Source organism: Suricata suricatta, chromosome 13, assembly GCF_006229205.1.
Source record: "Suricata suricatta isolate VVHF042 chromosome 13, meerkat_22Aug2017_6uvM2_HiC, whole genome shotgun sequence".
Lineage (NCBI taxonomy): Eukaryota > Metazoa > Chordata > Mammalia > Carnivora > Herpestidae > Suricata > Suricata suricatta.
Window position 1 is genome coordinate 8,673,971 of NC_043712.1, and position 24,720 is coordinate 8,698,690.

Here is a 24,720-nt window from a genome sequence, read left to right on the forward strand (position 1 = left end):
AGGCGCTCCAAAGATGGCATTTTCTGACTACTCATTATGTACCAAGCAACTACCAAGGGCTTCACATTCATTTTCTAATTTCATCCTTCTTGCAAGGAGGAAACTGCAGTCCTGCCCTGCAGAGGACAAAACTTGGCCTCAGAGAGCATGCCCTTCTCCCACCACTGTCTCTCTCCTCTTCTCCCAGTCCCTCTGCAGCCAGAGTGAGCTTTCCAAAACACTGAACTACTAGTGATGATCCTCTGCTTAGGATCTTCTTAAAGGAAAGGTCTCCCCAGAGTCCTTGGGGAAAAGTCCGAAGTCCTAAACATGGCACAGTCAGGGTCCTGCGTGGAAAGCCTGGCTCCAGGTTTACGTACACCCCACACCTCCAGCTCCTCTGGCTCTAGTAGTCTGCTTTCTACAACACATAAACTCCCTCCTGTCTCAGGGCCTTTGCACAGGCCTTCCATTGCCTTTAGCTACTTAATCTCTACTCATTCTTGCAAGATCAGCTTAGATTTACCTTCTCAAGGAAGCCTTCTATGACATTTTCCCTCCCCAGATTAAGCCCCTCTGTTCTAGTTTGTAACACTGCTAGACTCATTGTCATTAGCATGGATCCCAGGAAATTGACAATGGTTGACCATTTTGGACCTACATTAACGACCATTTCCTATGGCTCAAGCTAATAAATATTGTGTTATCTTTTCAGTGTCAGGCCCCCTGACATTTATTAAATGCTCACCATGGATAATATTAAATGCCTACCATTGTTCTTGGACACAACATGGAACCTCAATAACTTTTGGTGAATGAATAGATAATAAAGTTGTAGGCTGGGATTGAACCCCAGTCTCTCTGGGAGAATTTTTTTGTTTTTGTTTTTATTTTGTTTGTTTGTTTTTCTCTCTGAGTTGAAGCAGCCTGGCATCCAGTCTACACTAGAATGGGCGCTACCTGCCTACCACTCAGCACCAGCTACAGGTTGTGGACAGAGGCCAAGGGCGGCAGCCCGGGGCCCTGCTGCGTGGACAGCACTGGTCCACGGCTGCTCCAGCTGCTATGTGATCTGACCCCGGCTCCCCAGGACCATGTCTGGTTTCACTAGGAAGTGGCCAGAATGGTGCTCAGGCTCATCTAGAAGAAAGAGGCCCAAGTTTGGGGGCGAGACTTCAGTGCCATTCCTCCCCAGTCCTCACCACCGGCCTGGCATTCCAGCCTTGCGGCCTGCGAGGCGCCGCGCCCCTGCAGCCACACGGTGGCAGTGTTGGCACCAACTGGGCTCCCGAGGAACTGAAGCCTCAGCCCAGTTCCTGCAAGATGCCCTTTGAGGCTGCACTGCCAGTGAGCGCACACTGTGTGCACGAGGGCGCATGCGCAGTTCGGGCCACGAGTGTGCACTGTGTCGATGTGTGCGGGTGCTTGCGTGCGGGGGGAGTGTCTGGAGAGGTCCGCATGCGTAGGTACAAACATGTATTAGGATTTCTGTATGTGGGTGTGTTCGTGTGCCCCCATGCATCCGTGTTGATCCGTGTGTCTTTGTGTCTCTGTGCATAGGTGTCCCGGTGTGTGCGCGTGTGTGCTCGTGTGCGCACGCGCATCTTGGTGATTAATAGAATGTGTGTCTGACTGTGTATGGTCTCTTTCTGCCTCCACGCACTTCTGTTTCTTAGCATATCTGTCTTTGCTTGGTGACTGTGTGGATGTGATGGTGGTGGTAGTGGTGGTGTGTGTGTGTGTGTGTGTGTGTGTCTGTCTGTCTGACTGGGCATCTGGGCCTCTCTGAGGAGAGAGCCAGTCAGTAGTTGAGGGATGAGTGTGCCTGGGTAGCAGGAAACATCAAGGTCAGGGACTTCTGGGACTCAGCTCCCTGCCCCCCGATCTCTAGCCCCCCACAACACGCATGCACAGATGCTCCAGTCCCGACCCGCAGCTCCCCGCCGCTGGCTCCACCAGGTGGACACACCCCCCAGAAGTGCCCTGTCCCTCTCCCTGCCCTGATGGCTTTCTCTCTGGTGCCTCCCCCCCCACCAAACACCAGCTCCTGTGGCCTCAGCTATCCATCCGGAGGTACCCCCGACCCCATTCCCCGGATGGAACAAATTCCCCTACCTCGCACCCTGCCTCTGGCAGCCCCGGGTCTGCCGGCCGCCTGGCAGGAGGACTTCCTGCCACAGCCCCTTCCCGGGGAAGCTGTGCTTCATATCTAGGGTCCCAAGCGGGTCCTGAAGGAGCAGACCTCAGAGCGTGGCATGTCTCTGTCCTCAGACTGGAGGCGCCTAGAGACAGGGCTCTGCTTCCCCGCTCTGACCTCAGAGTGGGACCATGTCTCTCTGTCACTCAGTCCTGGAGAGAACGCGGGCACCCTGGCTCCTTGTCCAGGCCCCAACTCTTGCCCTGAGCAGGCACCGCACAGTGTGGATGCCAGCTCCCTCCCAGCACTCCCCTCCCCCCACCGGGCAAGAGCCCAGAGTACCACATCTGGCCACATCTGGCCACCCTTCCCCCGTGGTTATTAATAATTGGGTATTAGGCGAGAGGCGGCTATTGATTCTGGCGCAGGCGGCTCTGGGTTGGCGTAATTTATGGAAACACTGGCGTCCCTGGTGATAAATAATGAGGTGATCGCAGAGACAGGTCACTAGTGAGTGGCCTCCAGCCTGCTGCCCTGTCCACTAACACACACAAGCTCATAAATGGAGGGAGAGAGGAAGAGAGACCCCAGGCTGGCCATCAAGACAAAGGACGCATTGGTTGTAAGAGGCACCAGGAAGACAGGGAAAGCGGAACCACGAGGCAGTGGGGGCCATGCAGGGGGCTGGTGGGGAAGGGGCAGGACTTCACAAAGAGAAGGACAGAATGACAGACAAGGACAGGGACACAGAGCGAGATGCCGGGCAGAGGAGGGAGAAGGCAGATGTGAGGACAGAGAGATGGGGCAGGGAGAGGGGGGGAAAGACAGACAAAGCCAGAGAGACTGAGAAATGAAGAGCAACAGAACTGAGTAGGGCAGGGACAGTGATCGGGAGACGCAGGGACAAAGACAAAGAGAGGCCAGGCTGTGGCGCAACGGGCCAGACGTGCCGAGGGCCTACTATGTGCTGGCTCTACTCTGTGTTCTTATTTCATCATCCTGGCTGCCCCACGCAGTGATTCAGAGCATGGACTCCACAGCCAGCCTGTCCGGGTTCAAATCCCAGTGCCACACCTGGCCCCAGCGGCATGACCTTGGGTTCAAATCCCAGCGCTCAGTGCCCCAGCTGGAATGTGGAGCCAACATACCTATGCCAACGGTGGCTAAGAGGATTAAACAGATCAACATCTGTGCCCTTGGGGACCAGTGCCTGGCACTAGTGGGTGCTCTAAAAGCATGTTTGTCCTGGCTCTAGTTGGTTTTCATACAATTCCATTTGATTCAATTCTCTGCCATTTGATAGAGTGTCTAGTTTACAACAAATGAATCAAGAAAAATGAGATGTGGTCTGATTGGACAGCTTTGGGGAGACTCCCTGCAAGAAGCAGGGGTGGGTTCTGGGCCTTGAGGTGGAATTAGAAGGAAAGGCATTCCAGAGGCAGACAAATTTCGAGGTTGGAAGGACCCTTGAAAGCCTAGTGCGTCTCTAATACCTGGATTGCCCCTATACTGGCTCCATCCAGTGTCACTCAGCTTTGACTTGGTTACCTCCAGGGATGGGGAACTCATTACCATTCTTGAGAAACTGACTCTGGGAAGGTCCTTCCTCAGAATCAGCCTTTGCGTGCTGCCCCCAGGCCCCCCACCCCTTCGCCCACCCCAGTCAGCCCTGTAGAAGTTTGCAGCCAGCAACTGGGAGCTATTCACAATGCCCCCTGCCTTCTAATCATCAGGCATGACCATTCTCAGCTGCTCCAAATACTCCTCCTCGGCTGGCGAGTCCCCTCCTGGCTCTGGCTGCTCTCCTGGGAAGTTCCAGCCAGGTGGCCCTCCAGGGGCAGAGCCGAGGACTTGCTGTGTGCCCAGCAGGGCCGACGTTCCCTCTACCCTAGACGCACAGAGTTCGGACTTTGATGCCCAGAGCCCTGAGGTGTCTCAGACACCAGGGGCTGCCCTAGACTTGAGGGGACGCCTCCTCTCCCCTCCCATCTCCTTTGTGATTTGTTCCGCGCAGTAACCAGCGTGAAAACGCGTGGTCTGCAGGTGGTTGAGGCTACCATCCAATGGGAAGCAGCTTCGGGCTGCGAGTGCTAATGCAGCGTGTTCTGGGTTGGTGTCCTGGTTTGCCACCCACTGACCAGGTGACCCTGCGCAGGTCCTTTGACCAGGCGGAGCCCCGCCTTCCTCCAGCGTAACGGAGCCTCTCCGAGAAGGGCTCTCACACAGAGGAAAACCCCTTTCGTGGGCCCCGCTGTTTGTCATTATCATCCCTCCTTGTCCCCTAACTCCTTCCCCCCCACATACACAGGGCAGCCTAGGACTCTCTCCTTTAAGTCATTTCCAAATAGAAGAGTGTCTGTGGGTCGCTGGGCTGTGTGTCGTGTCGTGACTGAGCCTGTCTCGCCTCATCCGGTCTCAGCAGCCAGCACACAGCACTCTTCCCCCAGCCCTGTAAATCTAATCTCTACCTACACACCCAGGGGCTGAGGCCGCTGGCGATCAGCACGGAGCCCTAGGGCACGCCACCAGACACCCCGTGTGGGCACGGGCTGCCATACTGATATTCACTTGGCTCTCTGTCCATCCCAAGTTTCCCCACACCCCCTGCAAATGTGCCCCAAGAGACCTTATGGCCTATCTTCTAGGAGCCTACGTGCCCTCTCTTAGCCTCGCTTCCCTGAACCAGCAGACCAGCCACCCTGTAGACAAGAACTTGGGACAGTTGGATCTGACCTTTCCTTGGCAAACCTATCCCCTCCTGGGTTTACACACTTCCTCTTGCTCGAGGCTCGCCGATGGTCCCTTTGTATTCCATTCTAGAATCTTAACTGAGCTACGGAAACTCCTACAATACTACTGTTCCTGATAATAGCAGGTAATGAAATGTTTTTTGTTTTCCCATTTTAGAGATAAGGACGCTCAGATGGTTAAATCGCTCACTCCGAGAAGTGTGGTCTATTGGTGTATACTCTTCTGATTCCCCCTCTTCAGCCTTAGAACAGTAATAGCCAAGGGACAGAGCAGAGGATGCTCTGCGCCTGCATGAATGTCCATGTGTCCGCGTGAGCTGGGGGCTGCAGAGAGAACTAGGTCTAGAAGAATGGGTCAGGACCAGCTGTTAGGTGGGGAGGGTATCGATGTCAGCGTCCTGAGCCCGAGTGTCATTCGTGGGCAGTGAAGAGCCCTAGGCTTGTGAGGTTATACCCGAGCGGCTGGCAGAATAGTCTGATAGTGGGTGAGTGATGAATGGGGGTTGGGGGCGGGGGGCAGTGAAGACCTGGGACAGGTCCACGAAATAGGTCAGGTGACAGGGAGGAGAGGCCCAGGCCAGGGCAGCGGGAACAGGTCGGGGAGAGGAGAAGCTTGAGGGCAGCTCAGAGGCAAGACTGGCTGGATTTCAGCTGACTGGATGGGCTTGGGATGTTGGGACTGGGAGAAAGAGAAGTCACACACCCTGACCTCATCGGTGGAGGGGCGAGGCTGCCTTTCAGAAGCAGGAAGCACCTGGCCAAGAGTAAAGGCCGCGGGGCAGGTAGGGAATTCAGCGTTGAACACGTAGATTCAGAGGAGCCTGGGAGATATCATATCCGGGGATCCTGGAGACAGGGTCTGAGGCTCAGGAGAGTGGTCTGAGCTGGAAATAGAGTCAGGGCTGACAGCCAGGACTGGTTGGAGCTGCTGGAGGGAATTAGATGCCGCCCAGGCCAGTGCCTGGCCCACACTGCCTGTGTCCCCCGCAAGGCGATGCAGGCCTTCATGGCTGCCTCCGCCACAAGACTAGGAAGACTGGGGGCTCCTCAGGGCAGAGTCCCCATCTCACCCAGCCCAGAGCCCTGGTGCTCAGCACAGAGCCCCGCATCGGGTGGGTGCCGGTCCCAAGGAGGAAGGGGGACGCAGCAGTGGAGGTGAGGAAGGCACGGGGTGGGGCAGGGGAGGGAGAGCTGCGCCAGCAGGGCAATGGGGGTGACACATCTGGATTTGGTCCCCAGAGACCATCCACTGGAGCCCCTGGAGGAAGTGGTGGGGATGCACAGAAGGCCGTGGCTCCAACGGGAAGTGATGGCAACAGTCACTGATTAGGTACCCACCGTGTGCTTCGATCTCAGACTGTTCCCTGGACAGCCCTACAAGTTGTTGGGGACCATGTGGACACTGTCCGACTCTACTTTTAAAGCTGAGTGGGGGAGCCTGGATTTGAACCCAAATCTTTGAGGCCAACGAATCCCTGGAAGAGAGAAAAGCATGCACACAGCTGGCCCCCTCCCCTGGGCCTCTGGCTCAGGGTCCCTGTCCTTTCTGCTCCTGGAGGAGCCCCTCCTGGTTTCCTGCACATCAAGCGTGGGAGTTCCTCTCAGAGCTTGTCCCTTGTCCTCTCTGACCCAGGGACAGCACCACGGCCACGTGGCTGGTAACAGAGACAGGGTTTACCCTGGGGGCCTTTGACCCCCGGGTTCCCTGGGCCTGCAGCTCTTTCTACCTGGAGCTCGCCTTGCTCAACAAAGACTTGGAGACCAGGTCTCTCCTCCTGCCTGCCGCTGAATATGCTTGCCCCCTTATCCCTTTGTGCATTACTTTGTCCCCCTGCTAGCCACTCCCAGGACAGACGAACGGTTTATTTAGGGGGCTGTCTCCGCTTTTCCGAGATGGGGGAGGAGGGAGTTGGGGCAGGAACGGATCCCAGGCATCTCCTGTCCCGGCCTACAGGCCCTGGGACAGGGGAGAAGCCTGTGGACCTAGCTAAAAGGATGAGCAATGCGGAAGCACCCAGGCAGTGGTCCCCCTCCGGGCCCTTTGGGAGGAGGCAGGCTGAGCCCCACCTGCGCCCGGGGCCGCCCCCCAGACAGGTCCCTGCCGCAGACTGAGGTGGGAAGGGGGGGCTTTGTCCCCGACCTCCAACCACAGGGAGAATAAAAGTTTGTGAAATATTAGTTTAATAAGACATGCGACTACTATTAAGGATCCGAGCACTCCTTATTTATTATTCATGCGGCGGCATGATTTAGGGGCGAGCAGGTCCTCGGAGGCTCCAGCTCTCTGCCGCCTCTCCCCATCAAGGCTTCCCCTCCCTCACCGCCCCTCCCAGGTGCCCCTTCTCGCCTTCCCGTGCTCCCTCAGGCCTGCACTGCGCAGGCGCATTCTCCAGACCTGTGCGGGGTGGGGTGGGGAGAGAGCTGCGACCACCATCCTCAGGTCTCCCCTGGACCCTGGTAACCTCTGATTCTCCCTCCGATTCTCTTTAATGCTAGGAGAAGGCCCCAAGTCCTGCGAGCTGAGGGCTCCCCGCAGCTTTGTGGACACCCGTGCAGGTGGGGCTGCGGCGGGGGTGGGGGTGGGGTGGGGGGGTCCCTCCTTTATTCCATCCCGTCTTTCAGTCTTCCTTCCCTCTTCTCATTCCCAGGTCTAGGGCCTCCAAGGGTAGAGCCATTGGACAGACTGGGGGAGGTCTGGGTTCCTGCTCTTACTCCTGTCCCAACCTGCTGTGTGACCTTAGTTCGGTCCCTTCCTTTCTCTGGGTCGCAACAATCCCTCTAAAACTAGAGGTTGGAGTGAATGACCTGAAACTTCCCCAGATTTGGGGGGGTGGGGAGGAAGTGACTACACATAATGCAGTGCGCACATGTTAGGTGTGCAGTCTGTAAATACTGATAAATGTAATATACTCATGAAATCACCAAGATACAGAACACTTCCGTTACCTCAGAAAAAGGGTTTCTTGCTCCTTTGCAGTCTGTTCCCTCCCCTACTCCTAAAGGTAACCAGTGTTCTATTTCTTTTGCTACAAATGAGTTGTGTTGAACTTCACATCAACAAGATTATGTAGTATGCACTCTTACGATTTGTATCAGTAGTTTGTGCATTTTTATTGCCAAATACTCTACTGTCCCTCTATACTAGCTTGTTGGTTCACCCACCTGTTGATGATCATTTGGGCTGTTTCCAACGTCTGGCTCGTATGGGTAAGCGCTTCTTTGAACATCTGCATACAAATCTTTCTGCAGAAATACAAATTATAGAAATGTTTTTATTTCTCTGAAGTAAGTACTTCAGAGTGAAATTGCTAGGTAGGATGGTGTCTGTTTACCATTTTAAGAAACTTGCAAATTGTTCTCCAAAAGGTTTTGGAGAACGCTATTTTACATTCTCTCCAGCAGAGTCAGAGAATTCTGGTTGCTTACCCATAGTTGATATTGTCAGTCTTCTTAATTTGCACCACTCTGTGGGGTGCAGGATCGTTGTTTCAGTTTGCATTTCCTTATGACCAATGCTTGTGATCACCTTTTCATCGGATTGTTGGTCATTTATGTATTTTCTTTAGTGAGGTGTTTCAGTATTTTGCTCAATTTCATTTAGGTTGTTTGCCTTATTATTGACTTGTTGGATATTTATATATGAAAAATCCAAGTCCTGGGACACCTGGGTGGCTCAGTCAGTTAAGCATCTGATTTCTGCTCCGGTCATGATCTCATAGTTCATGAATTCGAGCCCACATCCGGTCTGTGCTGACAGCTCAGAGCCTGGAGCCTGCTTCCAATTCTTTGTCTGCCTCTCTCTCTGCCCCTCGCTCACATGCTTTCTATCTCAAAAATAAATATTAAAATTTAAAAAAAAGAATACAATCCTCTGCTAGACATATGTATTGTTATTCTTCCAATCTGCTTTGCCTATTGATTTTCTTGTTATCTCTTGACATGAAATTTTAAATTTTCATAATGTCCAGTTTATCAACTTTTTCATGCTTTTTGTGTCCTAATAAATCTTTGCTCACCCTAAAGCCATCAATGTATTTCCCCCATATTTTCTTTAGAACTGTAACTTTTATGCTCTATCTTGAATTAATCTGTGTGGCATGAGGTAGGGGTTAAGGCACCCCATACATTTATCCAATTGAAAAGATTTTTCCTAGTCACATTGAACACCCTTGCTTCCTTTGTTCAACAACAGCAACAACAACAATAAAATCAACTGACTCTGTATGTGTGGGTCTGTTTCTGGACTCTGATCGGTGGACCAATTTGATCTTCCCTTATGCTTGATTACTATGCCTTTATAGTAAGGTTTTAATCAGGTACACTAAATCCTCCAACTTTGTTTTCCTTTTGCAAGATTATCTGGCTATTGTGGGTTCTTTGCTTTTCCATCAATATTTTAGAATCCATTTGTCAACCTCTACTGGAAAGCCTTTTGGGAATTTCACTGGGATCAGAGTTTTTCTGTCAGTCACTTGGGGAAGGGTCTTGGGAGGCTCCCTGGCCTTCCACCCCTGGCTTCTGTGCCCTGCCCTGCCAGTTTGGCCCAAGCCACAAGCATGGCACTCTGAAAGTCCCTGTCCCTGGCCAGCCACCTCTCAGCTGCCCTCATCACCAACATCACTTACTGGAAGATCAGCGTTCCACCCAGGACATTGTGCTTTACTGGGAACCCAGCCCACAGGGTGAAGGTTGGGGTGCCCAAAGGCTCAGAACCCCACACCCAGCCTGGAGCCTGGAGCTCAGAGCCCAGTCTGGTCCTGGGAGTAAAGCAGCAGCAGTCATTGCCCAGACGGTGAAGCAGCTCTCGTTGAAATTTAAACCTCAGGTGTAGTTAAGATATTTAAGGCTGAAATATTATTAAGTGTGGGAATTGCTCCAAAATAACTGAAGGTGAGTGAACAGTAATACAGAGGAAACAAAATCGGAACAGGAGTTGGTAATTGTTCAAACTGGGTGGATGGGAACAGACTTTTCATTATATTTTGTAATTTCAAATGTCCGCAATTTTTTATGATAAAAGTTTGGAAGATTCACCATTTCCGGTGAGGCAGCCCTCTCCTCCATCGTCTGCCCCCCACCTTCTCTCTGGCTAATGACAATGCCGCTGCCATCTGCAGCCTCCCCCGTGGCCCGCGCATCACGGAGCAGACACGGGCCTGGTGGGACCATGACCTGGCCGTGCGCTTGGCTGTGTCCAGGCGTCTCGTGCCGTGGTGTTGGCGGGTGGGTTTCCACATCACCTCCAATGAGTTTTAAGATGATTGAACTACAACAGCTGCCACCCCCCAGCCAGAGCAGGGCCCCGGGGCAGCCCCACACGGCGACAGCCAGCCAGGGCGGCTGGGCTCCAGGAGCTGGGTGCAGGCTGTCAGAGGCCATGTAGGGGAAGTGGGCAAAAAGGAGCCCTGGCGAGCCGCTAGGCCGGGGCGTCACGTAGCCTCTTACTCAAGTGAGGTGGAGCCCCCGGAGGAGGCCTGGGAGCCCAGCAGTGACACTGTGTGATCTATGTGTAGAAGACGCTGGAAGGAAGCCGAGAGGCAGCGGAGGAGCCCTCCCACCCCGGCAGGAATGCAAGTCAGGTATGCGGGTGGCTTGTGCCACCCAGGGGTCCTGGTGAAGGAGGGCAGAAGTGGTCCAGCCCTGGACAGATTTTGAAAGTACTGCTGACAGGTTTCCTTGTGGATTGGACGTGGGTGGGAGAGAAAGGCAGGTGTCAAGAACGACTCCACAGCTTTTAGCCTGAGCAGCTGGCACATGAGGAGGCCTGGGAGAAGTGGGTTCACGGGGGCTACTGAGGGCGGTGAGGCTAGGGGGGCCTCGCCGGCAGCCATGTGCAGCTGCTGCGTACACGAGCCTGGAGGGCCGGCAGAGGTGGGCGCTGGAGCCTGGGCTCTGGGAGTCATCTGTATGAGGGGGGTTCAGAGCTGTAAGACTGGAGGCGGTCACTCGAGGAGTGGGTGTCCCTGGCGAAGATGTCTTAGGATGAGAAGAGGAGGAATCAGAAAAGGAGGCGAAGAACTGAGCACATTGGAAGCCACGCGAAGACAGTGTTTTGAGGGGACTGAGAACTGACCTTGGACTGAGCAACGCAGAGGTCACAGGCGACTTTGTCAAAGCTGCTGTGGGGACAGCGCGGAGGGAAGGCCTGGTAACGGTGGGTGTGAGAGATGCCCCGCTCCCCTCCTCCCCTCTCGTCAGCTCCTGCAGTTGTTTACCACGGTCCCAAGCCCCCCTCCTCCTCACCCCTCCATTCACTCCGGGGGTCCGTGTGGTCTCACAACTGATGGAAAGAACAGAGCCCCTGGCCTCCATCTCCGGAGCCCCCAGCATCTCTTGCACTTCACCCCCCACCCCCACCCCCCACTGCCCTTGCTCCCTTCTCCCTCTCCTGCCAGGGTGGCACCGCCTCCACCGGTGATCCAGACCCCGTGCCATCCTGCTTCCCCAGAGGCCCCACTCAGCCAACAACCCTCCTTTTCTGGTGTCCCCACCCACCCTCCCCTTCTCTCTGGCATGTCCCATCATTAAACAGTATGCTCAAGTCTGCACCATCTCAAAAAATTTTCCTTGGAGCATATTTTTCTTTCCATCGAAGCTCTTGATTTCCTTTTTTCTGCCAGTTTTCTTAAAACAGTCTACATGTGATATCCGTGTGGGCTCACCACCTGGTCAGGAGCACGTGGGGGAGGGCAGCTGGGGTGCAGGTGCACAAAGGGGTACCTTTTCAGACAGGAGATGCTTAGAAAAAGTGCCTAAGGGTGATGCCTGGCTAATGGGTCTACCCTCTCCGTAGCAGATCCTGGCACCCTGCTGGGTCTTTCACCTACTGCGATCCTTGGTTTCCACCTCTTCATTGAAAACATGTAGAACGATGCCTCTTGCTCCCTCTTATACCCCATCAAGAAATGGCCAGAGATGGAGGGGCACAACGGGGTGGGCGTCTACCCAGAATGCCCCGACAGACCAGAAGCCCACCATGGTCTCCCAGCCACAGCCTGGCTGGGTCTAGCTGGTGTATGTTGAAAAAAGGCATGGGTCAGGTCTGAGGTTCAGAAATAAGACCATCAGTGAGACAAAGGAGGTGGGGGCCTTTTCTATGGTGCTGGCTGCATGGACGGGGCTAGATATCCAGGTTTAACTGAGCCTCATGCAGGACTGAGAGTCTGCACCGAAGGAAGCAGCTGAGTGCCATCCTGGGCAGCTCAAGGATTCAGAACCAAGCCTTGTCCCAGAGCCCCAGAGTCCCTATTCCAAAAGGTGCCACGGAGGAAACAGCCAGAGTTGGAAGTGCAATGCCCTGGCCCCCAGCCCCCACTGCCCACACACACGTAGTCTGCATCCTTCCTCTGTTCTCTCCCTTCCATGGAAGAGGCCCAGGCTGCAGACATTGTCACCACACCCCCGGCTCCACATCGGGAGAGGGGAGCTGAATATTCAGTATCTGGGGAGACAATAAAAATCCCAGGAAGAACCTGGCTAAGGCAATTACCTCTGCATAAATGCATATATTATTCATCCGTGGCTTTGAATATATAAATAATACTGATACAATTTGCATGCGTTAAAAGGAGATGTAATTACCCACTGATGCCTCTGAGCGCCTGGGACCCACCGGCCACATCCTGGGTCTGCTGCCCCGCCCCCCGGAGCCCACCTTTGCCCTTTCTAGAGGCAGAATACATCACGTGTGGGTTTTCTGCAGTTGTAAGGAAGCCAATCTTTGATGTCCTTGGGGCTTTGGTTGGAGTGTGTTGTTTTGGTTTTTTTGTTTTTTTATGACCCTGCAGGCTGTGGTAGCTACTCAACCCTGTTCTTAAAACTTTGGGTTATTTTAATATTATCATTGTTACTTTTAAAACACATTTTTTCCGTAACAAAAATAAGGCATGTTCGTTGCATAAAATTTAGAAAACTACGCAGAAAAAAGGCAAACTCGTTCATTCTCTTGCTGCCCAGACTAAGGACAGCCCATATTTGTCGTATTTCCTGCCAGTCGTCTTCTTCGATGACACCTAGATAAACTTTAATTTTATAAACTCAAGATCATATTATACATAATGTTTTGTAACCTGCTTTTATCTCTTACAATATGTCATGAACAGATGAAGAAATATAAAAGGCTAATAAATAGGAAAGGATACTCAACCTCACTGGTAATTAAGGAAAATACAAATTATAACAACAGTGAGATATAAATTTTCACCTATCACGTTGGTAAGGATTTCTAATAATAACACCCACTGCTGGCGTCCGCACGTGGGAAGAGGCCCTCTCGAACAATCGTTGCTGGCAGGAGTGTAAACTGAAACCTTTTTTGGAAGGGTAACTGAGCAGTGTGTACCGGAAGGCTTGGAAAAATGCATGCGTCTGGCCTCTGAAAATCCATTCCTTAGAATTTAAGTAATCACACAGATAGGAGATATAACAACGTGAATTGTAGTGTTTTATCATAACAAAAAATTAAGAACAACTTTAATAGTCCAGCATTGGGAATTAGTGTAATAAGTTATGGTCTATCTACATAGCAAAATCCCATGCAGCCAATTATAATGAAAACACACACACACACACACACACACACACACACACACAAATACCCTATACAATCAAGGGTAAAAAGGTATTCCTAAAGTATTATGTTGGGACTTCGAGCTAAATGTGGCAGGTTGAGAAAACGTTTTTATTTCTGCTTCCTACTGAAAGGCCACTAATAGGAAAGGAATAAAAATGACATAAACCTATGAGGACCAAGTGAACATGAGACGAGAGACATCAGTTTGTTTGTGGGGAAGGGAAGGAGGATGTGGAGTTTGGAAAAGCTGGAAAGGATGAACACCATGAGCCAGCAGAGGGGATGCCACCAATGAGCGTGCCCCCCCCACACACACACACGCACGGGCCTGAGATCCAGCACGACTCCTGGAAGGCTGGAACATCAGCCATCAATGAAGACCAGGGCTAGGGTGTGGGGCTGAAGCAGGAGCATTTGCTCAGGCACTCATGCAACAAATACAGGGTGTCTGTTATGCTGTACCTTTGCTTTCATGAAGCCCACATTCTAGCCGGGGAGACACACTGTGGATAAGGGAAACAGAAAGGATATTAGATGGTGGTCAGAGCTCAGAGGGAAAGTGAGGATGAGAAAAGGAGAGGAGGTATTGCGTGGGAGGGCAGCAGGGGGGCGGGGGGGGGGGCTCCCCGAGCATGTTACAGGGGAAGAAAGAGAGTGAGCCATTCCAAAAGCTGGGGAAAGAATGTTTCCTTCAGAGGGAACAGCAAGTGCAAAGGCCCTGAGGCTAGACTGTGTCAGGAGCAGTTGAGAAACAATAGGGAAGCCTGAATGGAGGATGAGGTCAGGGAGGGAACAGCCCCGATTATGCACGGGTATTTATAAAACCACGAGAGTGGATGCGATCACCAAGGGAACAAAGACAGATAGATGAAAAAACCCAGGTCTGAGCTCTGGAGTGTGGCACCACTCAGAGGTTGGGCAGAGAAGGAGGGACCAGCAGAGGGGACTGGAGAGAGGTAGTCAGTGAGGAAGGAGGGGGACCGGGAGAGTTCAAGGCAAAGACAGTGTCTCAAGGAGCAGAAAGGAACCAGTTTGGGCATACACCGCTGAGATGCCAAGTAAAATGAGGTCTGAGAATGGAGGGTCAGCCACGTGGCGCCCGTCAGTGAACCTGAAGAGAGCCGTTTCGGTGGAGCAGCCAAAGTGGAGGCCAGATGAGAGTGAGTTCAATGGAGGACACGAGGGGAGGAACTGGAGCGTGCACTCAGACCAGCCCTGCCCGATACAAGCAGAACCAACCTGCGTGTGAAACTTTAAACTTCTTAGTAGCTGCAAGTGAGAAAGGAGAAAGAAATGGGCGAGATTCATGTCATTAACAGATTTTTATCTAACCCAATAGGTAGAAAATATTATCACTTCCACATGTAATCTATTTATTTATTTATTTATTTATTATTTATTTTTGAGAGACAGAGACAGAGCACAAGTGGGGAAGGGGCAGAGAGAGAGAGGGGGACACAGAATCCGAAGCAGGATCCAGGCTCTGAGCTGTCAGCATAGACCCTGATGCGGGGCTCAGACTCAGGGACCCCACGATCATGACTGGAACCGAAGGTGGAATGCTTAACCGACTGGGCCACCCAGGTGCCCCGATATAAAAATGACTGAGATATTTTGTATTCTTTTTCATACTGAGTCCTTGTAGTCTGTTGTATATTTTGCCTTTACAATGCGTCTCAGTTTGGCTGGCCACATCTCCAAGGGCCCAACAGCCCAGAGGAGGGGGAGAGAGAGACGCCCCATGTCGCAAACGGGTAAAATCAAAGCCTGCGTGCTCAATGGTGAGCTCCTGTGCCCATCCAGTTCCTTCTGCCAATCACCTCCCAAAGCTCCAACATCCAGGAGTCTATCCCCAGAAGGAGTTGGGAGGGTATTTTTAGTTTGTTTCGTTTTTGGTTTGTTTTTGTTTTTGAGAAATGTTGGGTCCTATAGAAAAGATTTATGGACATTAATATTTGCGAGACCCCAGGGAAATGGCCACAGCCCCATCTGGTCCGTGTCTGGTGAAGTCTACTAGGGGACAGGCCCCACCCATGCACTCAGGGCTTCTAAACTGCTTTTTAAAGCCCAACTCTTAAATATGAAGGGAAATCAAAAGGCCCCAGACATCAACTTCTGGTATTTAATATGGTGGACAGTCTTCATCATGAAAGAGAGGCCCAAAACAACAGAAACAGGGGCGCCTGGCTGGCTCAGTTTGTTGAGCATCCAATTCTTGATTTTGGCTCAGGTCAAGATCCCAGGGTCATGGGATCAAGCCCTGCGTCGGGCTCCATGCTGAGTCTGGAGGTTGCTTAAGATTCTCTCTCTCTCTCTCTCTCTCTCTCTCTCTCTCTCTCTCTCTCTCTCCCCGCCCCTCTAGCCTGCTCATGCTCTCTCTCTCTAAAAAAATAAAAATAAAAACCACCTCGGGAAGATGATTTTTAATCTGGAAGTCTATTTGCAGCCCAAATAGTAACCAAAATGTGAGAGGAACAAAAAGATGAAGCAACAGAGACAGGTCCAAGGCAATGCAGCCAACACAAGGAAACTTAAAAGAACAATCCTCTAACCTCCTCAGAGGGTGAGAGAAGATATTGCAGCCACCAGCTCTATGCTCATCAGAGAGAAGAAGGAAAAGACAGAGCCTTGCCACATGCTGGAATTTAAAACACGACAATAGAAACAAAAATTAAATAGCAGAATTCAAAGATAAAATTGGAGCAGTGTCAGACAGGTGCTCCTCCCCCTAAGAGGCGGAGGGGGAAAAAAGACAGGAAAAAAGATTTAAAACTCTGAGGATCAGTTGAGGAATTTCGCCATCTTACTCACAGGAGTCCCAAAGAGGGAAAATAGAGCACACGGCAGGGAGGAAATTACCGAAGAAACAACAGACACGAGTTGCTGGGCTCAAGGACACAAGACTCCTAACTGATAGATCCACTGAGGATCTCAAGCCGTGAATGGAAAAAGCCCCACCCCCATCATCGTGAAATTTCAGAGCATTAGGTCCCAGAAAATCAGTCCAGACTTCCAGAAAGGGAAAGAAAACAGGTCACACACAAAGAATGGCATCGAAGTTCTCAACAGTAACCGTGAAACTGGAAGACAGCGGAGCAAATGTCGTCATCGTTCTGAGGGAAGATTTTTTTTTTAACGTTTATTCATTTTTGAGAGACAGAGAGAGACAGAGCACTAGCAGGGGAGGGGCAGAGAGAGGGAGACACAGAATCGGAAGCAGGCTCCAGGCTCTGAGCTGTCAGCACAGAGCCCAACGCGGGGCTCGAACTCACAAACTGTGATATTGTGACCTGAGCCAAAGCCGGACACGTAACTGACTGAGCCACCCAGGCACCTCGGGAAGATGATTTTTAATCTGGAAGTCTACTTGCAGCCCAAACAGTTACCAAATGTGAGAGGAACAAAACATATTCAGAAAGGTACAGTTTCCTCACCCACCATTTTCAGAGTATGATGAGGTCACGGACAGGTGGACTGTATGGAATGGATGGAAAAGGAAGAAGGAAACCTCAGGGTCTAAGACACCAAGAGGCCAAGGAACGGAATTGAACAGCAGGCCCCGAAGCAGGCATTCCAGCACAAAGAAACGGCAAAATACCTGTTGCTTTCGGCCATGTGAAAAAGAACCTTCAGGGGCCCCTGGGCGGCCCAGTCAGTTGAGCATCTGACTTTGGCTCAGGTCACGATCTCACGGTTCTGCCTGGGATCCTCTCTCTCTCAGGCTGTCCCTTCCCCACTCTCTCTCTCACACACAAGAAATAAGCTTTAAAAAATCAAAAGAATGTTAAACAGGTCTTAGAATTTTTTTGAATAGTGACAGTGACATAAAACTTTAAGTGAATTATAAAAGCAAAAAACAAACAAACAAACAAAAAACCCAAACCACCAACTATCTACTCTACCAGCTGCATGAGAAAAGAAATCTAAATATGCATAGTACACTACTCCGCTCGGCAGTGATGTGAAACAGGGACCAGGAGACCTTAAGCCAAGAAACCAACTGGATACACCTGGACTCCTAACCTATAGAACTGTGAGCTAAGAAATGGGTGATGTTTTAAGCAACTAAGTTTGTGGCAATTTGTCGCACGGCAACAGGAAAGCAATACTCAGCCTACAATGATCATTTGTTTGGTTCGTGAGTATTCAGGTCCACTGGATGGTTCTATCTCTGGTCAGCTGCGGGTTGGGTAGGCAGCTCTGCAGATCTGGGCTGGGCTCTCTTCTAAGTTTTGGGGTCTGCTGGCGGCAGGCCCATCGTGGATGGCCTCAGTGGGGATGCCTGGGTTTCGCCTAATGGGCTCTCTCGGCCTCCGGGAGGCTAGCACATTTGCTCACAGGACCCCTGGGAGGGCTCTGAAACGGAATGGGAGCTGCTAGGTCTCGAGCTACGGGCAGACCGTCATTCCTGCTGCATCCTGTTGGCTAACGCAAGTCAAAAGGCCAGCCCGGATCAAGGGGTGAAAAACACACTTGTCCTTTTGATAGGAGTTTCTGAAAAGTCAGGTTGCAATGGCATGGATACAGGAAGGTGGAAAGAACTGGGGTCACGGTCAATCTCCCTCACTGTCCATCCCTAAAAAATCACTGCTTTGAATCTCAAGTCATCACACTAATCTACTCCCGGCCCCCAGACTGTTGAGGCAATCCAGATGCCACGCTTCATTCCTCACTGATTTTAGTCTCCTTTTTCACGCCGTCAGTGTCCCCCAAGATACTCTAACGCATTTTCATTACCAACAGCCCCGCCCCCATAATTTCCACCTTACTCTCTCGACCTCACCTCTCTCTCCAGCCCCCTCCTTCCAGTGCCTCATTCTCAACTATCCTTTGATCCCACAGAGACTTTCAACCACCAATGCCTCCTTTTCACTGTCCTTACCTGCTCTGTTCCTTACTCAGCTTCACATTCATGGCCAACCATTAAAATCTCCCCTTATCTCCACCTTCTTCTCCCGTACTCCTCTCTCACGCTGGGATACATACGTGGCAAGACCACAGCTGGGTTAAATCCGATCCCTTCCGCACTTCCAATCAGCTCAATGTAACTGGAGAAAAACGTGCAGCCATGATCACTGCTCTTCTTTCCCAACGATGACCAGGAGTCTCAACGGGCCTCGAGGTGGCCCAGCAACTCCACTGCTTTCTCCAGCACATGCCTTCTCCCACCTCCTGGACCCTTTCACACCCTCTCCTCTTTTCTCATTCATCCCACTTGCATCTCACCTGCCATCTTCTCTCTCAGAATCCCGACCCCACCCATCCACCCACCAGCTTATGGACCCACCCACTCTACCATCCCTCTAAACCAGCCCTCCACTGACCAAGAGATTCTACCTTTCTTGCCACACAAGGATTCTGCCCAGTAATTCTCGTCCTCTCTCCCCCTTCACCAAAGTTCCCTTCCGGTGGATCGCTCCCATTGTCCCATGAACATGCCGACATTTCTCCCGACTCACAAAAAACAACTTTGAATTCCATATGTCCCTCAACATGAATGGTCCTATTTCTCAACTCCCCTCGTGCAGCAAAATTCTCAAAAATACTATCTTTGATATCAATTGTATCCATTTTTCTTCCATCCATTCTCTCCCAAACCCGTCATTCCTTGGAGGCCACTCACATCCAACCCATCAGTGACCTCCATGCTGCTAATACTGGGGGTGAGCTCTTGGTCCTCACTTTTCCTGGCCTCCCAGCAGCCTTCAGCACAGTGGCTCAGCCTCTTGGAAACACATTCTTCTCTTGGCTTCCAGAACAGCACACTCTCCTGGTTTTCCTCTGCCTCGCAGATGCTCACATCTTTTATTGAGACACCCTCCTAACTGCTCTGGGCTTGCCCTCTTGTTCTGCAACCCACATTCCTCTTACATCCAACACGATCTTCCCAAATCCCAACTCTCATCCTCACATATCCCATGACTGCAGACTTTCTTACACCAGTGTACATTACAAATTATTTTTTTAAGGTTTATTTATTTTAAGAAAGAGAGAGAGAGAATTCACATGCATGAGGAAGGGGGAGGGAGAGAGAGAGGAGAGGAGAGGGGAGGAGAGGGGAGAGAGAGAGAGAGAGAGAGAGAGAGAGAGAGAGAGAGAGAGAGAACCCCAAGCAGGCTCTACACTGATAACGTGGAGCCCAACTTGGGGCTCCATCGCATGAACTCTGAGATCATAAACTGAGCCAAAGTCAAAAGACTCTTAACCAGCTGAGCCACCCAGGTGCCCCCCTAGAAATTATTTTTGTGCCATCACAGAAAAAGGTTACTAAGAACTGAGTGGGAAAATTTCTTGAATTGTTTTTTTCAGGATGAGCCTAGAGCTGTAGCCTCACAGCAGCTGATTTGATGCTGGACATCACAGGCATGAAGTATTTAAGCCGCAGAATCTTTCCTCCCTAACCCTACAGATGTTGCCTCATTGTTGTCTTATACTTATTGGTTTGGACAAGTCTGGGCAAGTCTAATTTTGGTTCTTCAGAGACAACTTTTTTTGTCTGCCTATATTTCTATGGGGCTTTACTCTTATAATTAAAAGAATCCAATGGAACATGTCTATGTGTATATCTCTTAAAACTAATTTGTACATTTCAATCTGTGAACTTACTAATTTCATTTTTGAAAAGCGTTCTTCCATTATATTTAATTATTACTTCTGATTCACTTTCTTTTCTTACTTAAGAATATTAATTCAGGGGCAGCTGAGTGGCTCAGTCAGTTGAGCATCTGACTTTGGCTCAGGTCATGATCTCACAGTTGGTGAGTTCAAGCCTCACATTGGGCCTGCTGCTGTCAGCCTGTCAGCACAGAGCCCACTTCAGATCCTCTGTTCCCCCCCTCTTCCCTCTCTGCCTCTCCCCTGCTCACACACACACTCTCTCTCAAAAAGTAAAATAAATAAAACATAAAGAATAGAATATTAATTCAGCAATATTAAATAATTAAAATATTGATTGATTACCAATTGGGTCTCTCTTCTCTGTCATTTCTATCATTTTAATTTTTTTAAGTTTATTTATTTTGAAAGAGAGAGAGTGCAAGGGAGGGGCAAACACAGCAGGAGAACGGGGGAGAGATAATCTGATAGCACAGAGCCTGACGTGGGGCGTGATATGAAGTCAAGGGTCGGAAGCTTAACCAGCTGAGCGCCCCAGGCCCCTCTCAATCATTTTTTTAAAAAGTTTTTCCCATTCCTTGGTTTTCAGAAGAGCTTGTGAAGTTTTCTTCTACAAGACAGATTCCGTTTTCTGAAGTGTTGATTTCCCGCAATCATTCTTTTCAATGTTGATTTTAACTGTGGGTTTTTGTTTTTCCTTCGGTTTATAACATTTCAAGATCTGATCCCACTCTATTTTGATTTCTCCTAACCTCACTGCTAGATTCCTTTGCAACTCCATCCTTGGTCTTACTATCTTCCATTTTTATAATGCTCCTCCTGTTTTCCTTTTATTGAGAGAGCAAATACTTTCTAAAATTTGCATTTGCTTCCTAGGGCAAAACTTCTCTAAATATTTGTTCTTCTCAGACAGTGTGCATTTCACAGGCAGAGTCTCTCTATAACCCATGCCGCCCCCACTTTCTCTGGTTACTCATCTTTGCTCTTTACCAGTGAACTTACCGGAGGCTCCCCTTTGCCTCCTCTCCAGGCTCACTCTGGAAGGCCCCTATGAACTATGAACAATTCCCCGGCATTATTCCGATGGGTTCTTGTCTTCATTTGATCATCTAGTGTCGGTGGTGGGACTTGATGAGGAATGTCCTGGAGGAGCTGCCAGATTATGAGGAACACAACATATTCCTGGATACCCTGACGCTCTGTGGTTCCTTCCTGCCAGGAAACAATGAATAACTGATAATTCCCAGAATGCACCTCTCCTCTCCCAATGTTCTTTCTGGTTCAGTTTCCTCAAGCTCCTCAACCCCACATGGGTGGCACCTGGTAGCACTTCAGAGAAGCCTTAATTTGGAAATGGGAGAATACTGCCGGGTGGAGGGGGGCTCCCCGTACTGGCTATTGGTAATCTTGCCCTTGGGCTGGCAGATTTTTGAACAGGAGCCCTGGTCCCAAGCACTACTGAAATGAACTTGTCCCTTTTTGTCAGACTTGGGAAGGTAGGAGACGGTGAGGCACATCTACAACGTCCTTTGATTCATTTTACAAACTGGCAGAGTTCCTGTAGTAGGTACTCAAATCTGTCTCATCATTTCATCCAGAATAAGACACTAGGTAAGGACTAATATTATCCCATTTTACAGATGAGGACAGTGAAATTTAAGAGGCTATAAACACGTTTCCAAGGTCCCCCGGCTAGTGAGTGACAGAGCTGGGATTAGAGAGCAGGTGCATAGAGTTAAATGCCCATTTCCCCGCCTCAGTTCCTTTCTCTAAGTGAAATCTACGTAACATAAAATGCACCATTTACAAATGTACAATTTTGTGGCATCTAGCACATTTACAGTATTCTGTAACTACCAACCCTGTCTACTTCCCAAACTCGCCCATCACCCCGAGCAGTCACTCTTGAGTCCCCCCTGCCCTTGCTCTTAATCTGTCCCTCCCAGTCACACTGGACACTCCATCTTTGCCGGTAGCCCTGCTGCCATGGGGTGGGGGGGGGAGACACTGTCACCGCTGCCTGCCTCAGGCCCTTCCCTGACATTCCCCAGCCATCTTGGCAGGGGCCACTCCCCTCAACAGCAGGATGGAAGGAGCCCTGCCCCCGGGTCAGCCCTGCTCCTGCCAGAGCCCCGCCGCCTGGAGCCCTTCTCCAATGCCCTGGCCTAACGGCAAGATTCCTGCATCGGGCCCTTTCACACCAGGCCTGGAGTTCTGCCCTGACTACCACCAGGATTAGGATGAGGAATGGAAGGCTCCCCAGGCCATGCAGCTTGGGGCGCAGGGGCCCCCTTTCCCAGTCCTGCCCTCCCCCCCTACTGCAGCTCAGGACCTGTGGCCCTGCAGTCCTGCCATCCCTCTCGGGGATTTCACTGTCTGTGGGGACAGCTCTCGGCCCCACGCTGTCCTGTTACTCAGGGCCGGCAGCTGTGAGCACTCACAGAGCCTGAGGCCCAGGCTCAACACAAGGAGCCAGAGGGATTTTGGTTGAAGTCCATCTTCCTTGAACATGCACACTTGGCAGCATTCCATGTGTCCCTTTGGAACCGTTCGTTTCCACAGAGAGAGAGGTTTCTGGAGCCAAAACATCTTCAGTCTGACCTTGCTGCAGCCAGAGAGAAACCCTGTCTGACAACCTCGCAGACAGGTCACCTGCTTGTGTCTGGATTTAGTCCACATTAATGGCCACACTGCGGCCGGAAATTAATGAGGAGGAGACCCGAAGACCTCTCCCATTAGCCAGCCTTGATGGCGGCATGGCCAACAGGTGTCTCTTTGCCCTTCCCCGCCGGCTGAGACGGCCAGGTCTGGAGCCCTGCCTGCATTAGGATCAGTTACAATCCCCAACGACAGGACCGGACGCGGGTCAGTGCTGCCGGTCTTCGGCTGCGTCACCTCACACACCTTTTCTTGACACCTCTCGGTTCCCTCCACAGAGTGCCCGCGTTCTTCAGAGTTGTGAAGGCAAAAACGAGTCGGTACGTGTGAGAGGCCTGGCTCATGGAAAACACAGTAAACGGCAGGTGCATTTATTTCGGGTAAGCCAGCCCTGTGGGCATTATTTACGGTTACCATTGATTACAAAGCTCTATATACACTGCGAGGTCACAGGTACAAGTGTCTATATACACGGATCTACAGGGTGATGGTCCCATAGTCCACACTCAGGGCTACATTCACACACCTTCCCTCCCGCACGGAGTCACCACCCATCGCTGGGCATCTCCTTTAGGGCTCTGGCTGTATCAGAGGAGACGCCACCTTGATCTAGCAAGGTCGGCGTACGTCCCTGTGTGTGCGTGCAAATCGGTGCAGGGCTATGCGTGCCTATCTCCACGGGTCCACACGTGTACGAGTCTGCCTGGGCTGCCCTAACAGGATCCCCAGGGGCACCTGGGGGCGCTCAGTTGATCAAGCACCTGACTTCGCCTCAGGTCATTATCACGTGGTTTATGGGTCCAAGCCCGTGTCGGGCTCTGTGCTGACAGCTCAGAGCTTGGAGCCTGCTTCGGATTCTGTGTCTCCCTCTATCTCTGGCCCTCCTCCTCTTGCACTCTGTCTCTTCTCTCTCTCTCCCTCTCTCTGTCTCAAAAATAAACATTTAAAAATTGTTTATAAAAAAATCCACAGACTGGGTGGCATAAGCAACAGACATTTATTTTTCTCACAATTCTAGAGGCTAGAAGTCCATGATCAAGGTGCCAGCAAATTTGGTTTCTGGTGCAGATTCTCTTCGGGGCTTGGGGATGGCTGCCTTCTCACTGAGCGCTCCCATGGCCTTTCCCCCTCCCATGCAGAGAGAGAGAAAGAGAAAAAGAGAGAGAAGCACAGCAATCTTTGGTGTCGCTTCCCTTTCTTCTACAAGGGCACCAGTCCTACTAGATTAGGGCCCCAGCCTTAGGACTCCATTTAATCTTACTTACTTCCCACGAGGTCCAAATATAGCCACACTGGGGATTAGGACCTTAATGTAGGAGTTTGGGGGGAAGGGCACAATTGAGTCCATAGCACTGTGGGATATTAGTGTGTACTTGTGTATGAGCTCACGTGAATGTATACACATCTGTCCTAGCTTAATGCCCACGTGCCTGTCCGCTCCTGTGTGTGTGTGTGTGTGTGTGTGTGTGTGTGTGTGTGTGTGTATGTCTTCACGCAGCTGGGGGGCAGTGAAGAGCCGCACCTGCCAATCACCCCCCCCCACCTGAGGCCCAGCGCCAACAGAATCAAGTGTGGGCTCCTCTCTGCCGATCAAGATCTATAAATAAAGTTGTCTCCCTGGCATGTTCCACACCACACGCGGCTCTTTAATAAAATTGGCTGAGATTTGTGGATAAGCCTGAAGCAAAGTCAATGCTCGGTGTCAATCCCACGCTAAGAGGGGCCTTCAGGGGTCAAGCTGCTTCCTGTATATGATTCCATATCAAAGATATGTCAGCTGGGTGCTAACCAGCTTCCGGAGCACAGGGAGCTCTGCCCAGGTCCACACTGGGGTTCTCTGGTTCGGGTGCCATGTAGTAAGTGGAGGGGGTGGAGAGGGGACACTGCCAGACCCAACTCTTCCAGGGACTCGGCTATTCCTCAGTGGCTTTGGGACTGTCTTCCCTGTCTGAGCAGCAGCAGGAAGGAGGGAGACAGCAGCTTCCCCCGCCCCCTGCCCCGGCCACTCT

General features: G+C 51.1%; 2 long non-coding RNA genes across 2 annotated transcripts in view; one reads left to right on the top strand and one right to left on the bottom strand.

The window, feature by feature from the left end:
- LOC115276915 overlaps window positions 1–21,185 on the bottom strand; it is a 99,300-nt gene extending 78,115 nt beyond the window's left edge. Inside the window, exons 1-2 of the long non-coding RNA XR_003902123.1 lie at window positions 21,056–21,185; window positions 8,029–8,109 (exon numbers count right to left, since the gene is read on the bottom strand). This is a non-coding gene — a long non-coding RNA (uncharacterized LOC115276915). The remainder of the gene's footprint in view (window positions 1–8,028; window positions 8,110–21,055) is intronic.
- Window positions 21,186–21,348: 163 nt separating this feature from the next.
- On the top strand, window positions 21,349–24,387 carry LOC115275719. Its single transcript, XR_003901713.1, has 4 exons — window positions 21,349–21,454; window positions 21,540–21,664; window positions 22,990–23,091; window positions 24,126–24,387. It is a non-coding gene; the product is annotated as an uncharacterized LOC115275719 (long non-coding RNA).
- Window positions 24,388–24,720: the final 333 nt, after the last annotated feature.